The following is a 26,396-nucleotide window of genomic DNA, read 5'->3' on the forward strand; positions in this document are numbered from 1 at the left end:
GCACACACGCACACGACATGTGTTTCTAATGATGGAGGCGATGTATGGGAAAGCTGGACAGAAATACTGTATGAGGTCATTGACTAGTGTGTCTATGTATGCATGCGATTGTGTGAGTGTGTGCTGTACATCAAGCTCTACATACTTAAGTTTAAGTTCACACGTACTTGTCCTGCAACAGAGGGAGAGAGCGACTTGGACTGCTGGAAGTCAACAGTGGCTCTGCTCTGCTTAGCGCCAATTATTAAAGCCTTACCCAAGCCTTTCATATACAGGCAAGGGAAGAGGCTCCACCTGGCTGTGCGTATCCTTCTGTGTGTGTATGTGTGTGTATGTTCAAGTGTTTGTCTGTGCATGTGCGGTTGCAAGGATGTGTTATTGTGAGTTTGTGTGTGTGTGTTCAAGTGGTTGCGTGTGCGGTTACGAGTATGTGTTATTGTGTTTGTGTGTGTGTGTGTGTGTGTGTGTTAGTGCGTTCAAGTGTGTGTGTGTGTGTGCGGTTGCAAGTGTGTTTTTTTTTTTGTGTGTGTGTGTGCGTGTGCAGCCAGTGGGATAACAAACACACTTAATACAATTATCCCAAGGCGGAGATGAGAGCGAGACACAGGTGGCGCCTGAGTAGGTATGCTGTCTCGTGTGTGGGTGTGTGTGTGATAGAGTACACGCCTCTTTGTGTTATGGGATGTTGGCACTGGCAGCTAGTCATGGTATTTCTGTGCCTGGCCTTCTGTCTCTTTCAGTCGACCATGCCACCCTGCCCTCATACCCTTCAGCGTCCCCCCAATCCACTCTCTGACTCTTTCTCCCTTTCCCCTCTCTTTCTCTCCCTCTCTGTGTCTCTCCCTCCCTATGGCTCTCTTTCACCCTCCGTCTCTCGGTCCCCTAATTTGGGCTTTCCCTGGTAATTAGTCCACCCCTAGCCCCCAGTAACCCCCGCTAGGTGGGTTAGCGTGGCACCTCGGCACCACAGTAACAAGCCCCCTCCCTCCCTCCCTCCCTCCCTCCCTCCCTCCCTCCCTCCCTCCTCCTCTCCCACCACCAGGCCCTTGAGGGTGGCGTTTGCCCCCCCACACCCCCACACCCCTCCCTCCAGAAGCTTTGGGGAAGGTGAGGCTAGACGTAGCATCTTGGCTAGACGTAGCATCTTGGCTAACTAGGCGGTGGAGCCCTGCGGAACAGGGGCCCGGCGCCAGGCACATCCCCACTGGTCAGCCGTGCACTAATCCAATAAATGAGCTGCACGGGGGAGGGTGACACCACACTTTGAACACCATCACACACACACACACACACACACACACACACACACACACACACACACACACACACACACACACACACACACACACACACACAGAAACACACAAAAGGACACATGCAGGCTGGGCCATATAGATAAAGTGCCGAAGGTTGAGAACTAGCCCATGCAAAAGGGGTCTCTATATGATTTGTCTAATGGCAAACATTAAAGCTAGTTTTGTTTACAGGGTTAGGGTTAACCAATTATTTCCCCTACTTACAGCTTTGAGGTAGCCTCTTGTTAACGGGATTTATAAAGAGGGCAACGAATAAAGGAATCTTAATTTGGAAATACATTTGAGTACATTTGATCAACGGACATGAACTCACAACTCGACAACCACTTTGAGTGGTCCTTAGATTTGTAGCACAGCACATGGACGCAGGATCATACAAGACACACTCCGACCATCACCGGCCATGCTGTCATAAACAAGCACACGCACACACAAACACACTCATGACTTACTTAGTATCTAGTCTCCCACTCATCGGGCCTTCTTTTCTTATTCCTAAAACACTCTGGCCTGCTCATTCTCCCTCTCCCGTTCTCTGTAGCCACAATCTTCAGTTGAACCATTTTGCATATATTTACGAACACCGACATGATGCACATGCACACGCAAAACACACACACGGCACACACGCACACGCACACACACAAACATAATCTCATGCCAGGAAAGGCCCTGAGCCAGAGCAGGCAGAAACTCTGGAAAACCAGGATACAATTTGGCACTTATGGAGCCTAAACGATTTCCTCCTGGGCACGGCGCTCCGTCCTACTGGGAAAAGCCAAAGGACCGGCGGAGAAAATTACATCCGGGAAAATGTTTATGCAGTGCACTCTGCTCCCTCACATTCTGCCCCGCAAATGAGTGATTATTCGTCTGTTCTTAACCTCGGCAAGTGTGTGCGAGTGTGTGTGTGTGTGTGTGTGTGTGTGTGTGTGTATTGGGGGGAGGGGGTGTTTTCCATCATTAGCTTGTTGGAAAGGGTAAGCGTTGGCATAGTTTGGCTACTCTGTCACAATGAGGCTTCCTACTTGGCAGAGCTCAAGGTATTTGGAGAGCGCTCTTTAAGCTACTGCGTAGAAAAAGAATGGCTGGTCATTAGGAAGAAAGGGGGGTTTATATGCGTGGACTTGGGGGTACCATGTTACACAGGCACGCACACACACACACACACACACACACACACACACACACACGTATACACACACACACACTTACACACACACACACACACAGACACAGACAGACAGACAGACAGACACACACACACAGACACACACAGACCTTTCATTAGGCCCTAACAGAGAGAACCCTTTCCTGGTTAATTCTTGGATCTGGGGCATCCCTCAGACAGGTTCCCCATGGTTCAAGGACTCTCCAGCCAGGTAACACAAGACAAAAGCTCTCCCCACTAGTCCTCCAGCCCCGTGCCCTGCTCTCACACTTCTTCTTCTTCCATTGGTTGTGCCTTGTTCCTCTGTGAGGATTTGCTGAACCCTATTGTTTTGTGTCTATATGTACCTGTGTGTATTGCCAGATATGTAAAAGGTGTACCAGAATTTAAAATAGATATTTGTCATCTGGAGGGGCTTTTCTCTACCAGCTAACCACCAGGCATTTTACATTTTACATGTTGAGGGTCTTTTTAGAAAATATGCACATTATCATCACATTTAAAGTGAAAATTACCCACTGATTGGAACCTTGACTTGACCCGTTTGGACGCCAAAGCCCTGTGATCAGCCGACAGTACCGCAGAGCCCTCTCCTCACCGCTGACATGATGGAGGGGTCGATCCAACATCAAACCCTGATCAACACCCCCTGTTCTTTTTGCTGGTCAGGCGCTAACTGGTCCCAGCGGAGGCAAGGCGTTAGGTCACTTACTCTAACAGCGTTGTCCCGGACAGGGAGAAGAGAGGCCGGGAGGGGGAGAGCAATGGAGGGGAGAGCGAGAGGGAGAAAAAGAGGAAAAAGAATGATGGATGGACAGATGAGAGGAAGGGAGGAAAAGAGCCATGGGAACTGGCAGGCATGACTCTTGCTTTTGTTTTCTTTTAACAGCTCATTCACACATCGCGTTCTCAGATACAGGCAGAGGCAATTTGTCAACCCCCTCCCTTAACCCCCTCCTTTCCCTCCCTACCCCCTCTACCTCTTCTTCCCTTCTCTCTTCTCCTCTTCCTCTCCTTGGTTCGCCAGCTGGGCCAAGTTTTGCTCACGTCGTGTCTGTTTGTATGTCTGGTCCATTTTGTGTGTGTGTGCTTGTGTGTGTGTGTGTGTGTGTGTGTGTGTGTGTGTGTGTGTGTGTGTGTGTCTTCATGTGAGATCACACCTCAGAGTGTGTGTTGTGCAGCACACTCTAACCTTGACCAATTCCCTGTGGATCTCTCTCTCTCTCTCTCTCTCTCTCTCTCTCTCCCTCTCTCTCTCTCTCTCTCACTCTCTCGGTCAGACATCTGGAAGTGGGTATGTCTTTCCTACATTTCATCATTCCTTTGCAGGAACTCCTCACACTTGAATCTGAGTTATATGATCCGGTGGTAGGCATGAGCGTGTATCCTCCTGTCTGCATAGGTGAGGGGATACCATAAGTAAAAGGTTGTGTGTGTGTCTCTCTCTCTCTCTCTCTCTCTCTCTCTCTCTCTCTCTCTCTCTCTCTCTCTCTCTCTCTCTCTCTCTCCCTCTCCCTCTCCCTCTCCCTCTCTCTCTCTCGTTCCCCGTGTGGAGGGGTCAAGTGGTGATTGCTGATGCGGTCTGCTTTAAACACATGTTTAGTCAGGGCCCACTCAAACGTTTGGCAACCATTAGACAGCTTCCTCCCTACCTTCCGGAGTTTGCTCTCTGTGGACTGCTGTGTGTGTTTGTGTGTGTGGTGTGTGTTCATATGTTTTTAAATAAATGCAAAATAAAACAATATTCCCCACGTACTAATGCAAAAGCGTTTAATAACTGAACTGCCTCATGAGCCCACACTGGCACACAAAGACACACACGCACACATTAACACAAACATTCCAATTATAAAGTTGAGACCAGAAAGGCCTCTTACAGCTTTGTTTTGATAGTGGATCAGCGCAACTGGGAAATGTACATCGTGTCGTAGCCTCAGCGATACATACGCACGTACACGCGCACACACACACACACACATGAACACACTAACACATACACTCGCAGAGCTAAGGGGCTTGTAGGTTGTCAGGAAATGAAAGGATCATTTATCTTAGAGCGGTATGAAAGCAGGCAGAGGAGCACAAGAGCAGACGAAAGGGTCAGTTTCTGCATCCAGATGCAGTCTGAGACACGGATAAGTCGACACCATATGAATATGTTCCCCTTATCCATAAAGTAAACGACTATATCAACAGCAGTGTTTATATTTTAGTTTACAGTAGTCAGGACATCTGTCTACCTAGTTGATCCAATATTTCAAATAGTGCAGAGAATACTCCCAGCCCACATAACTTCAACACAAACCCCGCTGGAGGTCAGGTTTGTGAACACTAGGGGGTTGGGAGACTTGTGTGCCCTGCATGGGGATCTGGCTGCCAAGAGGACCGGTGCCAGCGCGTGGCACGCCAGGGTTTGTGGTATGTTATGGCAGTGGACACAGACAGTGCACCGACAGCTCCCAACTGAGTCTCCTAGCCACATGTGTCACTGTTAGCATCCCCCCCCCCCCACCACACACCTGGTGCTAGGCCTGCTGTGTGTGTGTGTGTGTGTGTGTGTGTGTGTGTGTGTGTGTGTGTGTGTGTGTGTGCGTGTGTGTGCACAAGCATGCCTTTTCATGCCCTTTCAAGCCCTATTTAGCCATTCACTGTGAAGAAAGGCCAAGTGTAAGTGTGTTTATCTTGTGACGCTAGCGATAGCCAGTTTGAAGCAAAACCTCTCTATCCACGGCAGGAAGGAGAGAAAAGGTTGTGTATCAAACAGCGTTCACTGAATCGCTTTAATTCTGGCAGGCATGATCTGCCGACACGGGCCATTGTTTGTTTACACACTACTGTGGGTGCAATACATGTTTGGGTTCTTAGTGCATGACATGTTTATGCATGCCTGCATGAATGGGTGTGTGTGTGTGTGTGTGTGTGTGTGTGTGTGTGTGTGTGTGTGTGTGTGTGTGTGTGTGTGTGTGTGTGTGTGTGTGTGTGTGTGTGTGTGTGTGTGTGTGTGTGTGTGTGTGTGTTTGCCCCAGGTGTGCCAGTTCTAGCAGTTCACATTAGCTCTATAACCAGGCTAGTTTGACACCTACAGATACAGGCGAGCACTCAGCTGCAGTCGTTGGCACATCCATAACCTGCGCAGCGCTGCATGCACGCTTTGTCACCCCGATTCTGGCTCAGGTGTGTACACAGAAGGGTGCGTAGAGAGTGGGGGGATGGGGTCTTCACACCTTTTCCTATCTGTTTCAGGGATTTTTTTGCTTTATATTTATTTTATTTTCAATGTTCCTGTCAGAGTGCATCACGTCTCATTGCGTGTGCATGTGCGTGTGTGTCAGGGTTAATGTGATGTGTGCATGTGTGTGATCGTCTTGCAGTGTGTTCTTCTCACACCCCCTTGCAAGGGAATAAATATAAAGTGTATTTTTTGGTCAGGCGGGTGTGACAAAAATGCATGCGTGGCTGCCAACATTCTTTAGCCTAGGTTGTCCGAAAGAATGTGTTTGATTGATGCAGTATGTATAGACTTCTGGGTGTTCGGTATTTGTGTGTGTGTGTGTGTGTGTGTGTGTGTGTGTGTGTGTGTGTGTGTGTGTGTGTGTGTGTGTGTGTGTGTGTGTGTGTGTGTGTGTGTGTTTGGGTGTGTATAAATATATTTGTGCTGTGTGTTTACGTGTCTGTTGGTCTGACACAGCTCCTAAGAGCACTACCCAAACGCTCTTGTCATTTGTATATGTGTGTGTGTATGTGTCTGTCTGGGTGTGTGTGTGTGTGTGTGTGTGTGTGTGTGTGTGTGTGTGTGTGTGTGTGTGTGTGTGTGTGTGTGTGTGTGTGGACACACCACCTCCCAGTGTCGGCCTGTTGTTGGCACGGCGATGTGACGGCGCGTCTCTTGCACAGACACCCAGTCAGCGAGCTCCGCTAATCCACCTCAACAGCCGGGTCCACTGCCCGCCCCTCGCCGCAACACGTGTCAGGGCGGCCATTGGGTATGCCTGTGTGCACGCACTTTGTCAAGTCTGCGTGTGTGTGTGTGTGTGTGTGTGTGTGTGTGTGTGTGTGTGTGTGTGTTTTGGTAATGAAAAGCAATGTTATCGTCGTCCCGGCCTAAACTTGAAGAATGGTTGAGGAAGAGGAGTGGTGAGATGTCTGCTAATAAATGTGACGAAGCTCACACACACGCTCTCACAAACATGCACACACACACACACACACACACACACACACACACACACACCGAGAAACACACACAGAGAAACACACACAGAGAAACAGACTCGCACAACGACACACAACACATTCATACATGACCTGGAGTAATGTTGCCCTGCGAGGAGTGTGAACTAGTGTGTGGGCGAAAGGGCGAGAGGACAAGCGTGCGGCCCACACCATTGTAGTTTTCTTTGGGGTGCACTTAGTGGTGCGGAGGGCCAGACAGACAGACTGCTGCTGGCTGGGTCAGGCTCGGGGGGTGAGGACGGGGTTCAGGGGGTTTGGCAGAGGGGGGACCATTAGAGTGGTCATTAGAGTGTGTGCTGTTGCTCTGAGCAGTATAGCCCCTTCCACGACACACACACACACACACCCACCCCCCGCCCCATCCCCAGGAGCTAGTGGCAGCCTTTTAGCCGGACCCTGCTCCTCCTTGTTGCCCTTTTCTCAAATGGTTGCTCTCTTTGAGTTCTTCTCCATGTCATTGTCTTTCCTCTTTCTTCCCCTCCTCCCGCCCTGCCCCTGCCTACTGGCTGTGCCAGAGGGGGTCTGAGTGTGTGTATGCGTGTGCGTCCCCATTAGTTTTTGTTTGGCTGTGTGTGAGCATGTGCATGTGTGTGTGTCTGTGTGTGTCTGTGTGTGAGCCTGTGTGTAACCTCTCCATGGGTGTCCACCTACCTTGTTAACACTCTTTAACATCCAACACCAATTAGTCCACGCCCCCAGCTACACTGGCACACACAGGTTTACTATCACACACACACACACACACACACACACACACACACACACACACACACACACACACACACACACACACACACACACACACACACACACACACACACACACACACAGCTCCAAATACAATGTACACCACATTGCCCTGACCTTCCCAGTCACAAGGCTCATAGAGAGAATGAACTACCTTTCAGTTCAAATGGTAAATACACCATTAATAAAAATTCTAGAAAATTGCATGCATAATGCATACACAATTAAATAATCAATGAAAAATCAAACAATGAAAATCAATGTTTCTACAGTTACCTGGCATCATATTGTAGGCTACAGCATCCTATGATATGTTTATGTTATGCCACCTAACTATGGCCCTTAGTGCTGACAACCAGATCAAGAAGGAGGAGAGGTGCCCTTCTCAATCAGCAACATTGTACCTTCCAATGCAAGAAACAAGTCATCATCAGTGTTGCAAAATAACAGGCGACCTAACATCAAACAGTGAGTGGAAAGCAAAAAATCTTGGCCTGAACATGATATCTAACAATGAAGGACATAACAGTAACAGTGCTGAATGAACACTTAGAAGTACATCAGAGCTTACTGCAGCTGGCCCCCTCGGTTTCCTGAGAGTAAAAAGAAACAATCCCAAACCGACCGATATCCTTCCTCCCCACAGCGTGGAGATTCTAGGGTCTAAAACACACGTGCAGAGCTCATGGTCGGATCACAAACCGCAGATATCGCACAGATCTGCAAACTCCTATCAGTACCTTCTTCACATTACAGGCTGGACCAGGTTGTCAGTCGGAGAGGTGGCTTTGTATTTGGGGTGGGAACCTGAAAATAAATAGAATCCTGTTATTTTTAAAGGAGCAAAGAGCATGGACCGTGAATGTAGCAGGTCTGTGTTCTTTGACTTCTTTGACAAAAAAATCTAAAATATTATTTGGCGTCTTTCCTGACACGGCCGCGTGCTTTGGGCTTTCGATGAGTAGCCGTTACTCTCGTCATTTTGCCCATGCTGACTTGCATCAGAACTGGAGTTTCAAACAAGGTTATTTGTAAAACGTGAATCTAGCAGAGGAGCCTGAATGTAAAGGACTGCTACTCTGGCCCATGCATTCCTTGTTAGTGCAGCAGGCATAAGGCAAGACTCCTTGCACTGCACTGTAGATGACCTCTTTATGACCGGCTCTCTTTGTCCCTCCGACCCCGACCCGACCCCCCTGCCCGTCTCTTCATTCATCTGATCTCACACACACACTTGCTATCATCTCAGTGTGAATGGACTGCTCATTTTCCGACCTCTTGGCAGCAGGCCTCATGGCTGTCCCTGTTCTTTGTCAATCCCCGTCATATTCTCTCTGTAGTTTTGTGTGTGTGAGTGTGTCTGTGTGTGAAGGTGTGTGTGTGTGTGTGTGTGTGTGTGTGTGCGTGTGTGTGTGTGTGTGTGTGTGTGTGTGTGTCTGTGTGTGTGTGTTTTTCTGTATGTCATACATTAGTGGCATGAAAAGCTGTTCGGCAGGGTCAGTACTACTGTCCCCACCCCCCCAGCAGACACGGAGTCTGACACATTGCCCATACACACACACACAACGCATCCATTCACTGTCACTCCACTAGAAGACATATGGAGCGTAACTAATAGCTTCATAAAGACACTCGCGTGCACACACGCACACGCACAGCAGATCCATGTTTAGTATTGTCCACCAGACACCATTGTGTTTATGTTGTTAGTCCGAAAGCAGGGTTTTTTTTCTGACAGATGTGCCTTGGCACTTTCAAAAACCCCATGTGTCCCAAATAATACAGTATTTATTCACAAACACATGCAGACACATGTACACTAGATCTTGATTGGATGGTCCTTTTCGTCATACCGCACAAAATGTTTGGAGTAGAACATGCTATCTCGTAAATAGGTAGGGATTAATGGTGAAAACATTGCAACCTTTTTGAGTGACCAGGGTGGCAGAAGCCACCCAATCCATACGGACGAGGGCCATGCACGCGCGGCACGGCTGGATATAGGTGCCCATGACAGAGTGTATGCTGCGTCCTGTGGGTGTCAGTTATCATTAGTGCAGTCACAGACGTGGAACACGGCACGGAGCCATCCTGATGGTCGGCCAACAAGGCCAGCCTGGTGGAGCATAGCACAACACAGGATACACGCACACACGCAAACGCACACGCGCGCACTCACACCAACACAGATACACACAGATGCACAGCAGCACACAAACACGGATTCACACACACGCACGCACACAGATGCACAGCCATAGACACACAGATGCACATACATTCAGGGCTTTAAGCTCCAGCGGATCTGGACCTGTGCCGAGGACAAGTCTATACGACTGTTTGTCCTCTTTGTGTGTGTGTGTGTGTGTGTGTGTGTGTGTGTGTGTGTGTGTGTGTGTGTGTGTGTGTGTGTGTGTGTGTGTGTGTGTGTGTGTGTGTGTGTGTGTGTGTGTGTGTGTGTGTGTGTGTGTGTGTGTGTGTGTGTGTGTGTGTGTGTGCTCATTCCTGACCCATCCAGGAGCCAGGCGTCTGGGCCCTCGTCAGGCCACATCACTGTCAGAGAGCTGTTAATGAGGGGAATATTTACTGCTCACACACACACACACACACACACACACACACACACACACACACACACACACACACACACACACACACACACACACACACACACACACACACACACACACACACACACACACACACACATTTGGAATCCCTTAGTTCTTCTTAATGGCTTTGTAGGTATATTACTGTATTTATTTTTTCTCTGTTTTTATCTCACATATTTATATTGATTGTGTTTGTTTGTGTTTGCGCGTGTGTGCGTTCCAGAGGTAGCTAGAAGGAGACAGTTGATAGAAGTTGGCTAGCCAAAAAAAGACAAGGGTCATCACATAGGGCTCAGACTTCAGTCCACTCTACTCAGCTGCCTGCCTCTCTGTCTACATGCATTCATTAGACAGAGAGAGAGAGTGTGTGTGTGTGTGTGTGTGTGTGTGTGTGTGTGTGTTTATGCACAGGCAATATGGCCCATATGTGGGGGTGCATTTGAAAGATGACTAACCCCAATGCTTGTCAGAGTCTTGTGTGACTCTTGCCTGGCACTGTGACTCATTGTGTGTGTGTGTGTGTGTGTGTGTGTGTGTGTGTGTGTGTGTGTGTGTGTGTGTGTGTGTGTGTGTGTGTGTGTGTGTGTGTGTGTGTGTGTGTGTGTGTGTGTGTTTAAGTCAGTGGCTGGTAAAAGCCCTTGGTACATTGACATGACATGTCTCTCTGCCTGTCCCTCCAATCTCATGCTCCTACTGTTATCCTGCATGTTATTTAGTAGACTTTGCATACTGCTTCCCCCCCGCCCCCAGAAACACCTGACATGTTCATTGTGCTTGTGTGCTTATTGGCGGTGAGCTCGTCTATAAGATGGCTACACGAAGCCCACACTGTGGCAACATAACTCAAGAAAGCTTTCATCATGGTTGCTGTTTTTTGTATTATTGTTCCTTACATTTACATGTCTTATCTTATTTGTTTCTAGGTAGGTGGCCAGCATACACACTTACTTAAACAGTAATAATAAACAGGCAAAGTAGCTCATTGCATTGTGGTCGGACTGTGATTTTACACCCACTCAGAAGGTGGACTGTATTATGGCTAATGTCGCTAATGCTAACGAGCAGAGAATGCTAATTAGTGAGTCATTGCTTTATGCGTCTTTGCTTGCCAGACTGGTGGAGTTCTGCCGGATCACTGGCTCGGTCACCAGCCTGCTAATCATGTTAGCCAGTTTACATATCACTTTTGACATTAGTCATCTTGGTCATCCAATAACACACACACAGACGCACACACACACAAGCACGCCCAGACTCCCAGGCAGAAAATGACATGTGCGATCCGTACAAGAATATTATTTTGATGAAACATATAATAGAAGCCCTCCAACACCTGCAAATGTAGATAATCACACGCACACGAAGGCCTTATTCAGCCCCCCAGCTCACCGGCTGCAAGAATGCGTCCCCCTGAAATGCAACAGCTCTATTCCCAGATTCCTTCCCTCATCTAGCCTGGCACTGACATCGGTTCCTGTTGTTCTTCCCCACTCCCTCTACATCGGGCCCCCCAGCCCCCCACCCTCCCTCCGCTCCACCAACACCAATGCCTGGATAGTGAGTGTAATCGGATGCAGATGGAGCTGAGTCTAGTGTAGTCACTCTGTTATTTTGGCCCTCTGCACAGCTACTTTAATGCCCCCCCCCCCCCCCCCCCCCCCCCCAGCACCACCCCCACTCTCAGCCCCCCAGTCCGTACCCCCTGCCCCCCCCCCCCCCCCCCCGAACACCGACACTAATTCCTGACCCTTAACACACTTGGGCAGCCGTAAAGATCTGGAGAGATTCTGGAGCGACTGTTGCAAAAAGAAAAGCCACTTTGTAGAAACATGTTATTTTCATTTTATTGAGTTCTTTCTGTGGAAGGGGGGGGGGGGTCACACACAGGCGCCTGTTTTATGGCATGTGTGTGGACGCATGCGCTAGCCAGATGACATCATGGGAAATGGTAATAGATAAATTGATGAGGTCACTTCCCCCTCACCACCGCCACACACAGGACCCAAGTCTCATTCCTTGTTGTTTTTTTCCGAGATCAAAGGACGCACGTGTCCCCCGACACCGGATGCAGCATCGTCCTCATCTCCTTCTACCATTAAGATTAGGATCAAAGGAGAGTCTAATCTGATCCCAGATCAGCATTTTAATAGCCACCACGACAAGCACTGCTGCCCCCTCAACTTAATGTATGGTCGTCGTGTGGTATGTGAGTGTGAGTGGTGCAGAGAGTGAGCGGTGTTTGAGCAGTGAGTGAGTGGTGCAGAGAGTGAGTGCGGAGAGTGAGCACAGAGTGAGCGGAGAGTGAGCACAGAGTGAGCAGTGGGTGCGCAGAGAGGAGCGTGAGCGGTGTGTGAGCAGAAAAGAGTCAGCGGGAGTGAGAGGTGAGTGGGCGGAGAGTGAGCGGTGAGTGAGTGCGAGAGGTTTGTGTGGGGAGCGTGAGGTGCTTCAAAATGCCATAATCATGGCCCTCACAGTCCATCAGCGGCGACCATCAATTAGGCTTTACCTTGTTCTCCCTACACCCCCCCCCACCAACATCCACCAAGACACTGTCCCCTGTTTAGTTCAGAGCTGTTGCCTTTTGGTATCATATAACCCCCTGAGTGGAGGATGAGTCTTATTGGTTCATTGGTGATGTACCGTCGCACGGGGAGGAGCAGGAGAGCCTGCTGGGCCTGGCTACGGAACAGACCCGACTCTAAACCCGCCGCGTGAGTCAGGGATTTATTTGTGGCCAAGTGGGAGGGATGTGATGTGCGAAACAGAGAGTTCCAGATAATGACACACACACATTCAGCCCAGCGTGGTCCTAACCCAAGGGGCCACTTAGCCAGGAGAAGAGCAGCGGATAGATCACAGGCGCCGGCGGAGACCTGACATTTAGTTTCAGCTGGAAGGAGAAAAACAAACACTGTTACTGAATGACAACCAATGCAACTTAAAGTGTGTGTGTGTGTGTGTGTGTGTGTGTGTGTGTGTGTGTGTGTGTGTGTGTGTGTGTGTGTGTGTGTGTGTGTGTGTGTGTGTGTGTGTGTGTGTGTGTGTGTGTGTGTGTGTTGAGTGAGCATGCATATGTGCTTTACCACATTCAGAGGTGTGTGTTTGTACGTGATTGTGTGTGTGTGTGTGGTGGGGGAAACATTGTTTTAGGTAAGACAGATCCCCCCGCTATGTATGTACATGTGCGTCTCTTACCCAGCCCCCCCACCCCCCCGTGCTCTTTACACTCTGGACCGTCGGAGCACTTTGGGCTCATCTCCGTTTACAAGGCGAGGCCATTACATAATTACCCACTGTCAATTAGATCACATCCTGTACTGTGCTGCCTGCTGAAGCCATGTTAATTAATCATTGGTCCCCAGAGGGACCCCCCCCCCCCCCCCCCACACACACACACACACACGCATTCACGCACAGACATTAAAGCACACACGCACTCTGATGTCACAGCCGTCACAAGTTGTAGTCAGGGAATCACTTCAGTCTGCCACCAGAGAAATAGAGGGAAGACATTCCCCACTGACCCTTATTCACCCCCGCAAAGGCCTCTTGATCTATGTCAATGTGTGTGTGTGTGTGTGTGTGTGTGTGTGTGTGTGTGTGTGTACTAACACACATATGTGTGTATGTAGCATGCACGTACTCCCATGTATATTCATTGCAGTACGTGGATTTACGTTTCTTTCCATGCCATCACATAGATTCCACCATCCACATGGTTTGTGTGTGTCTGTGTAGTTGTGTGCGTGTTCTTTGTTTTGTCCTAATCCGCCAGAGCTATGATCAAAGCAAGGTAGGGGCATAGTAACTCTCTCTGTCACACACACACAGAGACACACACGCGAGCCACACGAACACACACACTATAGACAAACATTCTTCCTAAACGGTCCTTTTGCACTGGAGTCAAATTAGTCTGTGGGCTTCTTAAGTGGCACAAAAGGTTTAAATTAGAGACAAGACTTTGAAGCTTTACAGTATGCAAGGACAGTCTGCAGCCCCTCTTGTGTGTGTGTGTGTGTGTGTGTGTGTGTGTGTGTGTGTGTGTGTGCGTGTGTGTGTGTGTGTGTTCTTTTTTGGCCTCTGTGCCATTCCCTCAGCATAGAAACATGGAGCACATCAAAGGTGAACTGGGGCATGTGTACTGTAACCTGTCACCAGCATGGCATTGAGTCCCAAACAGCGGGGAATTGGGACAGAATGGCATGCAGACCAGAGAACCAGAGTGTGTAATTATTGTCGTTTGTGTGTGTGTGTGTCTATGTGAGTGTGTGGCAGCGTGGGGTAGCAGAGGAGCTGAGTGGGTCCTTCCCACCCGGTTCGTCTTTATAATGTATGAACATCACTTATTCGATGGAAGCACACACACAATACTGTAGTTCTTGTGCTCTTGGCTAACCCTATAATCTTGAGTGATAAGAGGCAGCAGCACTGCAGCCAAGCGCATTGTTTGATCCTTCCATCTTTAATGTGATTCCGTCATATTATTTGACCGTTTATAATAATAACTACATAACTTGACATGCATCCTTTTTCTGATTGGCAAGCACCAAGTAGTAACATGATTTAAACTGTTATGTATGAGGAGATAGCCAGTACTAGTGAAAGCATTCTGTAGTGTCTCAGGGTCTATAATATGAAATACATTTTTGGTTGAAAATGTTTGGTCGCTCCTATGCTTTGGCATCTTTGACAATATAATTTGATTAATGTATATTGGTCGAGTATCAATAATATTTTTATTCTTTTACTGTTCAGTATATTCGTTTATTTTGTTTGAAGTTACAAGGGTTGCAATATTAGGCAAACTGCAACAAGTACTGTTTTGAGAGAAGGAAGCAAAATGGAGATTGAATATAATGCAGAGGTTTTTGTTTTGTTTTTGATGACCTGTCTGGTGACCTCCATGATGAAGACATCAGCTACAATGGCTTCATTGTAGCTGATGTTGATGCTGATGCAGAGGACGTGTTCGTGAGTTTATACAGCATTTGACTTGGCAGACTATGAATTGGGTAGAAAAGCTAAATACACACGTATGTTGTATCATGACATGGAACAGAACAAGACACTACACTTGATCAGTACCGGATTGATATCGCACTGGACGGTACCGCTTTAGGTATTGTGTGAATGGGCGTCTTGTGTGTGTGTGTGTGTGTGTGTGTTTGCGTGTGTTTGTGATCACCGTCCTCACCTTTCCTGCCACATCAACAACTATATGAAGTGACAGGCCACATCCTGAGGGGGAATGGCTAAGGGTTTGTTGCAACACAAAAGAGCAGCATAGCCACACACACACCCTTGAATATAAACAGTCGCAAATGTGCACACACATACACACAAGTGTGCAGATGCGTAGACACAAACTCACGCATGCAGGCATTTACCCATGACATCACACACACACACACACACACACACACACACACACACACACACACACACACACACACACACACACACACACACACACACACACACACACACACACACACCTGGGGCCCTTACCCAGTCTTAATCCCTATACTCATTTGCTCCAGTTCCTCCCGCTATGCTGCAGGGTAGGCTGATAGGAAATAGAGGGGTCAAATTTAGGAAGAAGTGCTAGGCCTTCACACACTCATTGTGCCACATGCAGACCCACATACCAACCTCTGACATACATGTGAAAAGCTGCACACGCATACACACACACACACACACACACACACACACACACACACACACACACACACACACACACACACACACACACACACATTTACACACGCAAACATCTTAAAACATACAGATAAATAAATACACACATACACCCAGACTGCTGATATATTATTTCTGTGATACTGGTATAGGCATCAACCTCTGAGGGCTGTGGAGCATCATATATTGTTGCCGTCCTATTGGTATATTTACAGCCCAGCACAATGGTGTGACCCAGGACAGATGTGTGCCCAGATGAATGTCCTTGTCTGCACTTATTTTGGTTTAGAAACAAAGTCGCCCTCGGGGTGTGAGAAATCCTAACAACAACAAATGAGCAAATTATAATGATTCAATGCAATATACTGAAACGGCTAATAAGCAACACATAGTCATTAAGAATGGTGTGCCATCTGCATTTCATTTTATTTATTTATTTATTTATATATATATATTTATGTGTGTAGTACTGTTATAAGATTTGTTTGTTTTTCATCAACATCTAAACTTTGATGTTAAATGTCTCGCGAACCAGCTTGGGCTCAGAGCTTTTCACACCCCTTTATAATAAAATAAACTCGGTCTTCGACTAAGTCTCCCGTGACATCTCCTCCCTGCCTCATGGCCTGGCCCGGCCCGGCCCGGCCTGCTCCGGCCAGGCCTGGGACCCTGTAGAGGGAGAGAGAGAGCCAAAGAGAGAGGGAAGGAAAGAAAAGAGGAAAAAAAAGAGATTGGAGGCAAAGAAAAAGTCTAAAACAAATCTTGTGGAGCGCCGAGGTCAATCTCCTCTCAGTGCCACTGGCTTTGAAGTGCTAGGCTATAGAGTTAATTGTCTGAGCTGGGATTAGAGGGGAAGGTGGTAACAATTTAACCCGGGGGAGAACCAAGGAAAGTGGTGCAGCGTTCGGCCACTCGGGTCTATCAGGTGTTTGCAGATGTTGCGGACTGGTAGACGTCAGACGCTGTCCCTCCTAAAGGTAAGAGGAAGGCTTAAGCGACCCATAATGCTTTGTTTGCTCAAGCCCCCATCATGTTGTAAATGGCTGCAAGGCAGTGAGGGGGAAGGGGGAGAGGGTGAGTGGGGGGGGGGGGGGGGGATGAAGCCAGCCTATTGGACAGCTGGACGGGTTGCTGTTGCTATTTTAGACCGTATGCTCAAGGCTGAAGCAGACAGCGGCAATTAGGGCAGCTCTCCGTGCCTCACTCAAGTGGCGGAAACACTGTTTCCCTCACTATAGCAACCAATCTCATTCCACTTATTACCATCAGGTCCCAGAACACCACCCTCTCTCTCCCTGTGGTGGCAAAATCCACAGCTTCAACTGGGAAAGAATTTGGCATCATTGTTAAGCTTTCTTTATGATTAATATTAGAATATACACCCTAGAAATTATGGCTTTATCATTGTATGATGTTTTATGTATTTCTCAATTTGGAAAGCTATGATGGTTCAGTTTAAAGCGCAACCCTCACTTTGATTCTTCAAATATATATTTAAGCAATAGATCACGCCAGGCTGTGGTATGTGCTCATTATACCACTGTTAAGGGGCGTTGTCCGGCCCCGACGCGCACCGGAGGGCCGGCGACCCCTTCACAGTGGTATAATGAGCACATACCACTGACTGAAGTGATCTATTGCTTTTATACAACGGTTACTGTTATGGCGAAACGAAAGTCATAGACACACTACATTTAAAAAGAAACCAAGAAAGTCAAAGTAGCCGTTTTATTACAGAATACAAAAAAGTAGTCCCTCCTGGCTGCCTTCAAAATGCACGACGGTCGCTATGCAACACACTTTAGCGTCCCTCCGAGAGAAGGCTCGGCTAGAGCGGTTCGCCGGCAATTTATCCTATGGAGCAGTTCACTCGCCGTGTGCCTAAGCTTTCGTTAGTCTCTCCATCGCCTTGCTCACTCCCGGAGTAACAACATTTACACCCTCTCCATCATCCAACATGTTTTACTTTGTAACTGTTTCTACTTTCAGGCGCGGAGTGATATGCAAACTTTCACAAAATTATCAGGCGTCATAGCAGTTATGTATACGCTCATTATACAACAGTTGGGAACCAATCAGATCGCAGGATTTAGGTCCCCCGTTGTATAAATATATATATATATATATATATATATATACAGTGGGGCAAAAAAGTATTTAGTCAGCCACCAATTGTGCAAGTTCTCCCACTTAAAAAGATGAGAGGGGCCTGTAATTTTTTATTTTTTTTTTCATAGGTATACCTCAGCTATGAGAGACAAAATGAAAAAAATAATCCAGAAAATCACATTGTCTGATTTTTTTAAGAATTTATTTGCAAATTATGGTGGAAAATAAGTATTTGGTCACCTACAAATCAGCAACATTTCTGGCTGTCACAGACCTGTAACTTCTTCTTTAAGAGGCTCCTCTGTCCTCCACTCATTACCTGTATTAATGGCACCTGTTTGAACGCCTTATCAGTATAAAAGACACCTGTCCACAACCTCAAACAGTCACACTCCAAACTCCACTATGGCCAAGACCAAAGAGCTGTCAAAGGACACCAGAAACACAATTGTAGACCTGCACCAGGCTGGGAAGTCTGAGTCTGCAATAGGTAAGCAGCTTGGTGTGAAGAAATCAACTGTGGGAGCAATTATTAGGAAATGGAAGACATACAAGACCACTGATAATCTCCCTCGATCTGGGGCTCCACGCAAGATCTCACCCCGTGGGGTCAAAATGATCACAAGAACGGTGAACAAAAATCCCAGAACCACACGGGGGGACCTAGTGAATGACCTCCAGAGAGCTGGGACCAAAGTAACAAAGGCTACCATCACTAACACACTACGCCGCCAGGGACTCAAATCCTGCAGTGCCAGACGTGTCCCCCTGCTAAAGCCAGTGCATGTCCGGGCCCGTTTGAAGTTTGCTAGAGAGCATTTAGATGATCCAGAACAGGATTGGGAGAATGTCATATGGTCAGATGAAACCAAAATAGAACTTTTTGGTAAAAACTCAACTCGTCGTGTTTGGAGGAGAAAGAATGCTGAGTTGCATCCAAAGAACACCATACCTACAGTGAAGCATGGGGGTGGAAACATCATGCTTTGGGGCTGTTTTTCTGCCAAGGGACCAGGACGTCTGATCCGTGTGACGGAAAGAATGAATGGGGCCATGTATCGTGAGATTTTGAGTGAAAACCTCCTTCCATCAGCAAGGGCACTGAAGATGAAACGTGGCTGGGTCTTTCAGCATGACAATGACCCCAAACACACCGCCTGGGCAACGAAGGAGTGGCTTCGTAAGAAGCATTTCAAGGTCCTGGAGTGGCCTAGCCAGTCTCCAGATCTCAACCCCATAGAAAATCTTTGGAGGGAGTTGAAAGTCTGTGTTGCCCAGCGAAGGTCCAAAAACATCACTGCTCTAGAGGAGATCTGCATGGAGGAATGGGCCAAAATACCAGCAGCCGTGTGTGAAAACCTTGTAAAGACTTACAGAAAACGTTTGACCTCTGTCATTGCCAACAAAGGGCATGTAACAAAGTATTGAGATGACCTTTTGTTATTGACCAAATACTTATTTTCCACCATAATTTGCAAATAATTTCTTTAAAAATCAGACAATGTGATTTTCTAGATTTTTTTTTTCATTTTGTCTCTCATAGCTGAGGTATACCTATGATAAAAATTACAGGCCTCTCTCATCTTTTTAAGTGGGAGAACTTGCACAATTGGTGGCTGACTAAATACTTTTTTGCCCCACTGTATATATATATATATATATATATATATATATATGTGTGTGTGTACGTATATGAATAAATGAATCTATATGTATATATTTAAAACATAAGATGCTTTCAGAGCTCATGTAATATGTCTCCCTTCTCTATACTCGCTGTCTTCCTTGAGTAAATGCAAAATCCACCTTAGGAGTCTTGGAGCTGACCCTAGCTGCCAGCCTCGCTGCTCGTCATTAGGTAAAGCACGTCCTGTTTGATGAAGTGCTTAGGATGCATTGTGGGTATGGAGTCATATGGAGTCAGGACTCCCTGGAAGAAGAGATATTGTATCTCAACGGGACCTTCCTGGTAAAGTAAAGGATAAATATAATCCTACCCTATCCTGCGGACTGTCTCGGCGTGCAACCGTCTCAGCCTTGCTCATATCTGCCCTTTTATAATTAGTTTATAACAGAAGTTGCTTCCTGTCAGTAAATCCAACAACTATCTTCTGTACTTGAACTGTTTTCCCTTAAATTCAAACAATAAATAACAACATATTCTACACATGTTTACATAATTTAGGTGCATTTTCTACAAATGCACCACGCAGCATTGGGGTTGGCCATGTCCTCCTATCTCCTAATCACTCTGCAAGTTTTGTCTGTAAAATAGCCAGGCAGATTTCCTTGCTAGAATGGTGTTCTGGATATATTCACACCAAAATAACGTCAACTTCGGAAAAAGAAAGCATGCGACACACTCATGCACATTCCTATGAAACGTATGTCCAACCTCCATATTTGGGATATTTGTTTCTTTGAATTTTCTTCCCTTCCCCCATTTGACTTAAAGTTATTGATGAGCGAGTGAGTCAGTGGGCGACGTGCAGAATATAGAACAGACATCATAACCGTTAGCAGCCCCGACACCGCCAGTCTGTCAGGAAGAGACCGCCCCTGCCTGCATGGCTGGCAACAACAGCCGGTCCATTTACAGTAACTCTGGGCTTTCAGTCACGTCTCGTCCCCGACCCTATAGTATATCAATACTATTCTTCTTCTACATTTTTGTTGTCGTCTTACGCAGACACAACCCTGTCTCAGCCCGCAGTTTCCTTTTTTAAACACGTTTATTTATACGGTTTAGTTTTGCTCATTCTTTGTCCAAAGGTCTTCTCACTTCCTGTCTCCTCTGGTATTTTTGTGTGGTGCTTGTTCTTCTATTTTCTTGTTTTCCGCACCTTTAACCATATCGTTCTCATCTTATGACTGTCTGGTGCCTCCTACACACACACACACATATCCCTCCCTGTCCCTAGTGGGGGTGTTGTTTGTAAAGCATTATAATTTATAACGGGACAGAGTGGATTTAATTTCAGTACGTGGGGGCTCGCCAGCAGGGCGCCAGCCTGCAATCAGGGAATCAGCAGCCCAGCTTGTGCAGGGCCTGCGCACACACACACACACACACACATGCACACACACACGCACACAAGCACACACACACAAATGCAGATGCACACACACAGCCACACTCGTCAGACCACCGCACAGAACAGGGTAGAATGGAAAGTATTATCAGTGGCCACAAACGGACACTGTTTCTCCTCACCAGGCTCCTTGGTGGCTTCCTCTTCTGTAGTCCAGGGACTCCTCGGCTTGGCTTTCAGTCTCTCTCTCTCTCGCTCTTTCTCTCGCCCCCTCTTTCTCTTGCGCGCCTTCTCGCTCTCTCGCCCTCTCTCACCCCTCTCTATCTCGTCCTCTCTCTCACCCTCTTGCTCTCTATCTTGTTCTTTGTTTTTTTTATTCGGTTAGGTGTCTGGCTTTCATTATCATCCGTTGTGTCTCTTCTTCTCTACTTTCTCTTCCTCTCCAGTTGTTGTTGTGATGTCATTACTTCAATGTATTGTAGCGCTGCTGCAATTCGACGACTCGGTTTGGCACATTGTACACTCTCATCATCAAAGAAGCTGCTTTGCTTTTAGAGGTTAAAACAAGGTCAGATCATCCACTCATAAGAGATCCTCCCCCGGAACGTTTTCAAATACTTGCTACTGTCCTTCATTGCTCCCCAACTCATCCCTTCATTTTTTATGCCCCTGGGTTGTTTTTTGGTTTTTTTTACCCTTCCTATTCGCCAGTTGCAATTTCCCCTCCACAAATCCTGGAGCTTTGACCAACCCTACCAGACAGTGACAATCCTCCTGCTTCACACAGGGCCAGAGACTAAACAGCGAGAAAGGGGAAAACTTGTTTTATTTGGTATTGATTACAGTGATAACAAGAACCACAACTTTGGTTCGGACAGATGGTCTACTCTTCGAATTAGAGAGAAAGCTCTTTTCATTCTTTCACATTTAACTTTTTATTTTTCTACCGCCTTTATTCTAATTTTTTGGACTTTCTTTTAAACTGATTTATGGAGTAAACTATGCACAAATAATGATCATTATAAATTGTTCCTACTTCAATGTAGATCTTTTTCTGATCAGATCCATCAGCGTGCTGGATGTCATGTATTTTTAGATCTTTGACTCCTGTGCAGTTCGTAACTTGAAGGGAGGAAGAGTGGATTTATTGACAGAACTTAATAACTTTCCATTAAATACCAGAGCAAAAATGCTAGAACTACAGATTATGTAACTGTTGAGTAAATGTAACCGTCTACGTGACATCAAACCCTATAGTCCGGCCTTGTTGGTGTGTACCTCCACACGGATCCATCCGTTGGACACACACGTATAGTTTTAATCTCGGGCATCACCCAGTGTGTTATTCTGTGCCTGCTGTTATATTAGGATGATTGGACATCTGCCGGATGGGGGGGAGAGATCTAAGCCGGCCAGTGAGACGGTCCTGTCTGGTCAACCAATCATTACTGATATCCCACTCAAATGCAATGAGGATCATTTGACCTTCACCCTAATGGGTAAATTCAGAAAAATGCTGGGAGGTTTAAAATGTTTTTTTTAAAACTATCAAATTTGTATAATTTGCTTTTGGACACCCCACAAGCATTTTGACCTCAACGAAGGTGCAAACAAATGAACTGCAGCATCTTTCTCCATTTACTTTATTTTATACCCTTTCTTTCCACAGTGCTTGCATTTGCATTTACTACTGCCTATACACACACACACACACACACACACACACACACACACACACACACACACACACACACACACACACACACACACACACACACACACACACACACAGATTACAAGTAATGTTTCAAGCTGTAAAGAAAAACAATCACTGTGCGAACACATACGGTGTACGTGAAGAGTAAACGGCATGCACAACACAGATGCAAACGTTTGAAAAGAAAAACAACATTCAGATCCACAAATAGCTGGACACTTATGTACCACATGAAATGATGGGGAAGAAGGTAATTGTCTGATCCTTTCTTCCTTCTTGCCATGTCGTCCGGCAGCTGAGTTCATGTGAAAGAATTTTAAATTAGAGAGTAGCCTTCTTTTTCTTTTTTTTTCCAAGAATTGAACTTATTTTACCCTCACACTAACACAACGCAAACACACACTCAGATGAAATCATGTGCTGCACGACACACACCACAAACACATGCTGAAGCGGTCCGATAATAATCACAATAATAAAAGAAGAGAGAGAGAGGAGAGAAGCAGATAAGCAAGACAATAACGCTGGTGTTTCGGAGACGGCCCCGCAGTGACGGGCGCTAAACAGGTTTCTTCTTCAGAAGAAGAAGAAGAAGAAAAAGAAGTAGAGGCCAAATTAATTCTGTTCCCAACAACCAGTGTGTTGCTTAGAGCACAGATCTCACAGTAGAAGCTTAGTCCAAACTAATTAATCTTGTCATTCATCCTCCACCCATACCACCACCAGCATGGCGAAGGGTAGAGTACCCATCAGAGGTGATTCATTAATCTGCCCGACATGCTCCAACAACCGGCTTTCTCTCTTTCTCCCACACGGCTTTGTGGTGCCTCTAGATTGGGGCTGCTGAAATCATTTTCTTCGCCAATAGAATAAATTGGACGACCTTGGTCAAATTGCCAACTTCTTAAGACATATTATTTGTATTTATGTGTGCTACATGCTTTCTGAAGCACATTTGTGGGTTTGTGTGTGTATATGTGTGTGTGTTTGTGGGTGTATGTGTGTTTGTAGTGCCACACTAATGGCTATACAGTTGTAGTTGTTTCCTATAAGTCAGAGTTATGAAGTGTTAGCAAGCGCTTTTAAGGTTTTGAACCTCCCCTGACAGCGGTTAGTGTGCATATTACAAAGGTTAGGGGGCTTTGCTATCGCTCACATTTAGCCCCTCTCTGTACAAAGAAGCATACTTCTAAACACACACACACACACACACACACACACACACACACACACACACACACACACACACACACACACACACACACACACACACACACATACACACACAAACTTAAATTAAGCTGGACTGACCATAGACTTTTATACATGAGCTGTTCCCAAATTTAATCAAAAGCACTAATAGTTTCTGTGTGGGAGCTGCTTTTCTTAAGTGTGTGTGTGTGTGTGTGTGTGTGTGTGTGTGTGTGTGTGTGTGTGTGTGTGTGTGTGTGTGTGTGTGTGTGTGTGTGTGTGTGTGTGTGTGTGTGTGTGTGTGCGTGCGCGGGGGTGCATTTAAGGCAGAAGGAGCCCTAGAGGCAGGAGTAGTTGATTGGGCGGCACATGTGTGATTTGGCTGAGAGATCAAACACACACACACACACACACACACACACACACACACACACACACACACACACACACACACACACTTGATGAATGTGAAAAAGGAGGAGGGGTCTGGCCCTTTAACTGCTGTTGATCAAGGTTGGCCTGTTCTTGTTTCATTAGATATGACTAACATGAATTACACACACAAACACCCAAACACACTAATAAATGCATAAGTACACACAAACACACACACACACCCACTCACACTCACAAATACATAAATACACACACAGACACACATGCACACTTACAAATACATAAATGCATACACGAACACACATCCATGCATACATGCATAAATACATACATACACATAAACGCAAACAAAAGCTTGCACGAACATGCATAGGAGGCGTTTAACAATGGAGGAGATCATTCTAGTTGAGTGTGGCTTTGTTGTACATTAAAATTGGTCTGTTGGTGTGTGTGTGTGTATGTACGTCCATGTGCACACAAATGTAGTGCCTGAAATAAGGTCAACCCCTCCTGTATGTAGCTACAGCTGTCTGTGTGTGTGCTTGTATGTGTGCGTGTGTGTGTGTGTGTGTTTATCTCTATTACATGAGCAGAGGATTATTATCATCTCTCTCATCAGCCCCCTTCTACTCACTAATTGAAATGTAACTCAGTTTCCTGTAAAACACCACAAACAAACACTTACACAAACACCCACACCCACACCTTCTGTACACACTCTGAGACGCACATATTTTCGGTATTTCCAGCCCTAAAACGATGCATAATTGCTCCTTGCAATAAATAATTGCATACAGTGGAAATGATTCATGATATCCCACTGCCATTGGTAGCAATGAATAGCACACATTATTCAGGGAGTAAAAACAATGTAATGCACACTCCCAGTGATCTGCACGGGAGAAACTGATATACGTCTGTTGTGTTTTCACCGGTGACTCCGGGACCTATGATGAATAGTATATGAATAAGTCCTCTTCCATCCTGTATAAAGCTCCTCACCACAGCCAGCCACCACCACCACACATTATTCACGGCCCTGTTTCCCGCCGACCAGGTATACGGTCCTAAAGATTAAATCAGCAAGCCCCTCTGATGAAGCCTTAGTCCGGCGCTGCTCTAGTGGGGAAGGTAGTAAAGTATTTATGAGGGCAGCAGAGCAGGCCGGTGATTCATATACACTCTATTAGTGCTCTATTAGATCGCAGTCTAAGTGGCCCTCGTCGTAAGAGAGTGCCGATGTTATGGATGCTCTACTTTCCTCCCCACGTTCACATCCTGCTGTTTCCTCCTCACGTAGACACCCACACACGCATAGATACATGCCCGAGTCCGCCCTCTACCACTGTGGCCTGTGTGACCCCCCTCACGCCCCCTCAACGACACCACCCCCAACACCAACTCGCGCGCTTTTTTCACACATGACGTGGCCCACCTTTCCCGCCCATCTGTCACGCCCTGCGCCTCGCGCCGGCCTGCCCGCCATGCGAGGCTAATGCCGCGGTGATCAATGGGCCGAGGTCGTGGCATATGGCCATGTCCCGAGGTGTCGTGGAGGCAGGCGGCAGGCAGCCGTGCACAGGACAGAGCAGACAGGCGCATGAATGTGCAAATGGGCAACGGCGTGCTTGTGCTGTCACGTGCATGCGTGGGCCTTTTTTACATGCGAGAGATATTCACATATGTATATCATTCTCTCTCTCTCTCTCTCTCTCTCTCTCTCTCTCTCTCTCTCTCTCTCTCTCGCTCTCTCGCTCTCTCGCTCTTCCGCCTCCATAATGAGCAGAGTCCAACCGTGGATCTATATTATATTCAGACGCAAGGGCGCCACCACTTAAATTACCATCGCAGTCAATATGCCGGATCTATTGGTGGCTCCCCAGTGTGACAAGAATACTTGTTTGATATATTTGTTGGTATATTCATATTTCTTTATATGTGTTTATGAAAATATATTATGTATATAAAAATCTTGCAAATCTTGCGTTTGCAAGATTCAGACAATTTTTATTCCAAATTCATCAGGCTGCTCCCAGAAGTGGCAAAATCATAGGTGCCAAGCAAAGCAGTCTAGCAGACCTGTACAATAGATTTGTCCACAAAAAGGCTGAATCTATTTTATCAGCAAATGGTCATCCTCTTCATCCTGAGTTTCAGTTGTTACCTTCT

General features: G+C 46.6%; 1 protein-coding gene and 1 long non-coding RNA gene across 7 annotated transcripts in view; both read left to right on the plus strand.

Moving 5' to 3' along the window:
• The window catches only part of LOC132474234 (uncharacterized), a 20,642-nt gene extending 10,931 nt beyond the window's left edge, over positions 1–9,711 (plus strand). The window contains exon 2 of the long non-coding RNA XR_009529626.1: positions 1–9,711. This exon is cut by the window's left edge and continues 4,727 nt beyond it. This is a non-coding gene — a long non-coding RNA (uncharacterized LOC132474234).
• The window catches only part of bcas3 (BCAS3 microtubule associated cell migration factor), a 210,352-nt gene that overhangs the window by 97,981 nt on the left and 85,975 nt on the right, over positions 1–26,396 (plus strand). The window lies entirely within an intron of this gene.

Source organism: Gadus macrocephalus, chromosome 16 (genome assembly GCF_031168955.1).
Source record: "Gadus macrocephalus chromosome 16, ASM3116895v1".
In the NCBI taxonomy this organism is placed as follows: domain Eukaryota; kingdom Metazoa; phylum Chordata; class Actinopteri; order Gadiformes; family Gadidae; genus Gadus; species Gadus macrocephalus.